This window comes from Opisthocomus hoazin, unplaced genomic scaffold (assembly GCF_030867145.1).
Source record: "Opisthocomus hoazin isolate bOpiHoa1 unplaced genomic scaffold, bOpiHoa1.hap1 HAP1_SCAFFOLD_157, whole genome shotgun sequence".
In the NCBI taxonomy this organism is placed as follows: Eukaryota; Metazoa; Chordata; class Aves; order Opisthocomiformes; family Opisthocomidae; genus Opisthocomus; species Opisthocomus hoazin.
In genome coordinates, this window is record NW_027449010.1 from 61,513 (window position 1) to 67,500 (window position 5,988).

Sequence of the window (5,988 nt, forward strand, 5' to 3'; positions counted from 1 at the left end):
CGGCGGTGGGGGGGCCTGTGGCGGGTGGCTGGGGGCGGCAGGCCGGCCCTGCCGGAGGCCCGTATGCAGGGGTGCCTGCACGGGGTGGGAAGGGCCGGCGGCGGGCTGCCTGTGCTCTCTCAGCCGGGGCGGCGGTGGGGGGGCTTGCGGGGGGTGGCTGGGGTCGGCAGGCCGGCCCTGCCGGAGGCCCGTATGCAGGGGTGCCTGCACGGGGTGGGAAGGGCCGGCGGCGGGCTGCCTGTGCTGTCTCAGCCGGGGCGGCGGTGGGGGGGGCTTGCGGGGGGTGGCTGGGGGCGGCAGGCCGGCCCTGCCGGAGGCCCGTATGCAGGGGTGCCTGCACGGGGTGGGAAGGGCCGGCGGCGGGCTGCCTGTGCTGTCTCAGCCATGGCGGCGGTGGGGGGGGTTGCGGGGGGTGGCTGGGGGCGGCAGGCCGGCCCTGCCGGAGGCCCGTATGCAGGGGTGCCTGCACGGGGTGGGAAGGGCCGGCGGCGGGCTGCCTGTGCTGTCTCAGTCGGGGCGGCGGTGGGGGGGCTTGCGGGGGGTGGCTGGGGTCGGCAGGCCGGCCCTGCCGGAGGCCCGTATGCAGGGGTGCCTGCACGGGGTGGGTGGGCCTGCGGCGGGCTGCCTGTGCTCTCTGAGCCGGGGCGGCGGTGGGGGGGGCTTGCGGGGGGTGGCTGGGGTCGGCAGGCCGGCCCTGCCGGAGGCCCGTATGCAGGGGTGCCTGCACGGGGTGGGAAGGGCCGGCGGCGGGCTGCCTGTGCTCTCTCAGCCGGGGCGGCGGTGGGGGGGGTTGCGGGGGGTGGCTGTGGGCGGCAGGCCGGCCCTGCCGGAGGCCCGTATGCAGGGGTGCCTGCACGGGGTGGGAAGGGCCGGCGGCGGGCTGCCTGTGCTGTCTCAGCCGGGGCGGCGGTGGAGGGGCCTGTGGCGGGTGGCTGGGGGCGGCAGGCCGGCCCTGCCGGAGGCCCGTATGCAGGGGTGCCTGCACGGGGTGGGAAGGGCCGGCGGCGGGCTGCCTGTGCTCTCTCAGCCGGGGCGGCGGTGGGGGGGCTTGCGGGGGGTGGCTGGGGTCGGCAGGCCGGCCCTGCCGGAGGCCCGTATGCAGGGGTGCCTGCACGGGGTGGGAAGGGCCGGCGGCGGGCTGCCTGTGCTGTCTCAGCCGGGGCGGCGGTGGGGGGGCTTGTGGGGGGTGGCTGGGGTCGGCAGGCCGGCCCTGCCGGAGGCCCGTATGCAGGGGTGCCTGCACGGGGTGGGAAGGGCCGGCGGCGGGCTGCCTGTGCTCTCTCACCTGGGGCGGCGGTGGGGGGGGGTTGCGGGGGGTGGCTGGGGGCGGCAGGCCGGCCCTGCCGGAGGCCCGTATGCAGGGGTGCCTGCACGGGGTGGGAAGGGCCGGCGGCGGGCTGCCTGTGCTGTCTCAGTCGGGGCGGCGGTGGGGGGGCTTGCGGGGGGTGGCTGGGGTCGGCAGGCCGGCCCTGCCGGAGGCCCGTATGCAGGGGTGCCTGCACGGGGTGGGTGGGCCTGCGGCGGGCTGCCTGTGCTCTCTGAGCCGGGGCGGCGGTGGGGGGGCTTGTGGGGGGTGGCTGGGGGCGGCAGGCCGGCCCGGCCGGAGGCCCGTATGCAGGGGTGCCTGCACGGGGTAGGAAGGGCCGGCGGCGGGGTGCCTGTGCTCTCTCAGCCGAGGCGGCGGTGGGGGGGCTTGCGGGGGGTGGCTGGGGGCGGCAGGCCGGCCCTGCCGGAGGCCCGTATGCAGGGGTGCCTGCACGGGGTGGGTGGGCCTGCGGCGGGCTGCCTGTGCTCTCTGAGCCGGGGCGGCGGTGGGGGGGGCTTGCGGGGGGTGGCTGGGGTCGGCAGGCCGGCCCTGCCGGAGGCCCGTATGCAGGGGTGCCTGCACGGGGTGGGAAGGGCCGGCGGCGGGCTGCCTGTGATCTCTCAGCCGGGGCGGCGGTGGGGGGGGTTGCGGGGGGTGGCTGGGGGCGGCAGGCCGGCCCTGCCGGAGGCCCGTATGCAGGGGTGCCTGCACGGGGTGGGAAGGGCCGGCGGCGGGCTGCCTGTGCTGTCTCAGTCGGGGCGGCGGTGGGGGGGCTTGCGGGGGGTGGCTGGGGTCGGCAGGCCGGCCCTGCCGGAGGCCCGTATGCAGGGGTGCCTGCACGGGGTGGGTGGGCCTGCGGCGGGCTGCCTGTGCTCTCTGAGCCGGGGCGGCGGTGGGGGGGGGCTTGCGGGGGTGTGGCTGGGGTCGGCAGGCCGGCCCTGCCGGAGGCCCGTATGCAGGGGTGCCTGCACGGGGTGGGAAGGGCCGGCGGCGGGCTGCCTGTGATCTCTCAGCCGGGGCGGCGGTGGGGGGGCTTGCGGGGGGTGGCTGGGGGTCGGCAGGCCGGCCCTGCCGGAGGCCCGTATGCAGGGGTGCCTGCACGGGGTGGGTGGGCCTGCGGCGGGCTGCCTGTGCTCTCTGAGCCGGGGCGGCGGTGGGGGGGGCTTGCGGGGGGTGGCTGGGGGCGGCAGGCCGGCCCTGCCGGAGGCCCGTATGCAGGGGTGCCTGCACGGGGTGGGTGGGCCTGCGGCGGGCTGCCTGTGCTCTCTGAGCCGGGGCGGCGGTGGGGGGGGTTGCGGGGGGTGGCTGTGGGCGGCAGGCCGGCCCTGCCGGAGGCCCGTATGCAGGGGTGCCTGCACGGGGTGGGAAGGGCCGGCGGCGGGCTGCCTGTGCTGTCTCAGCCGGGGCGGCGGTGGGGGGGCCTGTGGCGGGTGGCTGGGGGCGGCAGGCCGGCCCTGCCGGAGGCCCGTATGCAGGGGTGCCTGCACGGGGTGGGAAGGGCCGGCGGCGGGCTGCCTGTGCTCTCTCAGCCGGGGCGGCGGTGGGGGGGCTTGCGGGGGGTGGCTGGGGTCGGCAGGCCGGCCCTGCCGGAGGCCCGTATGCAGGGGTGCCTGCACGGGGTGGGAAGGGCCGGCGGCGGGGCTGCCTGTGCTGTCTCAGCCGGGGCGGCGGTGGGGGGGCTTGTGGGGGTGTGGCTGGGGGCGGCAGGCCGGCCCTGCCGGAGGCCCGTATGCAGGGGTGCCTGCACGGGGTGGGAAGGGCCGGCGGCGGGCTGCCTGTGATCTCTCAGCCGGGGCGGCGGTGGGGGGGCTTGCGGGGGGTGGCTGGGGGTCGGCAGGCCGGCCCTGCCGGAGGCCCGTATGCAGGGGTGCCTGCACGGGGTGGGTGGGCCTGCGGCGGGCTGCCTGTGCTCTCTGAGCCGGGGCGGCGGTGGGGGGGGCTTGCGGGGGGTGGCTGGGGGCGGCAGGCCGGCCCTGCCGGAGGCCCGTATGCAGGGGTGCCTGCACGGGGTGGGTGGGCCTGCGGCGGGCTGCCTGTGCTCTCTGAGCCGGGGCGGCGGTGGGGGGGGTTGCGGGGGGTGGCTGTGGGCGGCAGGCCGGCCCTGCCGGAGGCCCGTATGCAGGGGTGCCTGCACGGGGGTGGGAAGGGCCGGCGGCGGGCTGCCTGTGCTGTCTCAGCCGGGGCGGCGGTGGGGGGGGCCTGTGGCGGGTGGCTGGGGGGCGGCAGGCCGGCCCTGCCGGAGGCCCGTATGCAGGGGTGCCTGCACGGGGTGGGAAGGGCCGGCGGCGGGCTGCCTGTGCTCTCTCAGCCGGGGCGGCGGTGGGGGGGCTTGCGGGGGGTGGCTGGGGTCGGCAGGCCGGCCCTGCCGGAGGCCCGTATGCAGGGGTGCCTGCACGGGGTGGGAAGGGCCGGCGGCGGGCTGCCTGTGCTGTCTCAGCCGGGGCGGCGGTGGGGGGGCTTGTGGGGTGTGGCTGGGGGCGGCAGGCCGGCCCTGCCGGAGGCCCGTATGCAGGGGTGCCTGCACGGGGTGGGAAGGGCCGGCGGCGGGCTGCCTGTGCTGTCTCAGCCGGGGCGGCGGTGGAGGGGCCTGTGGCGGGTGGCTGGGGGCGGCAGGCCGGCCCTGCCGGAGGCCCGTATGCAGGGGTGCCTGCACGGGGTGGGAAGGGCCGGCGGCGGGCTGCCTGTGCTCTCTCAGCCGGGGCGGCGGTGGGGGGGCTTGCGGGGGGTGGCTGGGGTCGGCAGGCCGGCCCTGCCGGAGGCCCGTATGCGGGGGTGCCTGCACGGGGTGGGTGGGCCTGCGGCGGGCTGCCTGTGCTCTCTGAGCCGGGGCGGCGGTGGGGGGGGGCTTGCGGGGGGTGGCTGGGGTCGGCAGGCCGGCCCTGCCGGAGGCCCGTATGCAGGGGTGCCTGCACGGGGTGGGAAGGGCCGGCGGCGGGCTGCCTGTGATCTCTCAGCCGGGGCGGCGGTGGGGGGGGTTGCGGGGGGTGGCTGGGGGCGGCAGGCCGGCCCTGCCGGAGGCCCGTATGCAGGGGTGCCTGCACGGGGTGGGAAGGGCCGGCGGCGGGCTGCCTGTGCTGTCTCAGTCGGGGCGGCGGTGGGGGGGCTTGCGGGGGGTGGCTGGGGGCGGCAGGCCGGCCCTGCCGGAGGCCCGTATGCAGGGGTGCCTGCACGGGGTGGGTGGGCCTGCGGCGGGCTGCCTGTGCTCTCTCAGCCGGGGCGGCGGTGGGGGGGGCTTGCGGGGGGTGGCTGGGGGTCGGCAGGCCGGCCCTGCCGGAGGCCCGTATGCAGGGGTGCCTGCACGGGGTGGGAAGGGGCGGCGGCGGGCTGCCTGTGCTCTCTCAGCCGGGGCGGCGGTGGGGGGGCTTGCGGGGGGTGGCTGGGGGCGGCAGGCCGGCCCTGCCGGAGGCCCGTTTGCAGGGGTGCCTGCACGGGGGTGGGTTGGGGGGGGCGGCGGGAATTTTTTGGTTTTTGTTGCTTTTTTATTTCTTTTTCCGCTTTTGAAACAGAGACGCCGCCCCGTCCTCGGGCGTTTCAGCCGAGCTGATGGAAAGCGGCGCCCCTTCCCGTCGCTTGCGGGGGGGGGGTGGTGCAGGAGGGGGGAGGCGGCGCGCGCCTGAAATTCCCCTCGCCACCCCCCCGTTTCCGAGACTTCGCCGTATCTAGTGGAAGGCGCTAAGCTTGGCCGGACTGTCTCGCTGAAGGCTTTCTTACTCTGCATCGGTTCTGACGGTGGGCGAGAAAAAAAAACAAAACCAAAGCAGAGCAGGGAAACAGTTACAAAAAGTTCTTGAGAGCCAGCACCGGCCCGCCCATCGGCAGACGGAGCGGCGCCCGGGGTCAACGAGTGCCACCCTGCTGCTTAGCAACCGGAACCCGAGCCGGCCCGCCCCGCCCACCCGCCGGCAAGGGGCGGGCGCTTCCCCGCGGCAGAAGGGGGAGACAGAGACTGAGAGACGGGGTCGAGGAGCAGGCGGGGAGCCTTGCGCTGAGGTAGGCTGGGGACGGGGCCTCTTTTCCGAGAAGATTGAGGTTTGAGTCGGGGGGGGGGGGGGGGGGGGCGGCGGCAGGGGCTGCTTGTGCGCTCTCGGCCGGGTGCGGCGGTGGGGGGGGTGGCGGGGTGGGGGGGGGCAGCGGAGCGGCCGTGCCGGAGGCCCGTATGCAGGGGTGCCCGCACCGGGGGGGGGGTGGGGGGGGGGCGGCGGCAGGGGCTGCTTGTGCGCTCTCGGCCGGGGCGGCGGTGGGGGGGGGGGGCTTGCGGGTGGGGGTGCGGCGGCCGGGCTGCCGTGCCGGAGGCCCGTTTGCAGGGGTGCCTGCACGGGGGGAGGTGGGGGGGGGGGGGGTGGGTGGGGCGGGGCGGCGGGAATTTTTTGGTTTTTGTTGCTTTTTTATTTTTTTTTCCGCTTTTGAAACACAGACGCCGCCCCGCCTTCGGGCGTTTCAGCCGAGCTGATAGAAAGCTGCGCCCCTTCCCGTTGCTTGCGGGGGGGGTTGGTGCCGCGGAAGGGGGGTGGCGGGGGGGGGCGGGAACGGGACGGGGACGGGGACGGGGACGGGGACGGGGACGGGGACGGGGACGGGGACGGGTCTGGCCGACGGGTCTGGACGACAGCGCCCCCCCGACCCCGCGTCCCGGGCCGGCCACCACGTCTACCCGGGACCGGGTCGGCGGGGAGGACAGGTCT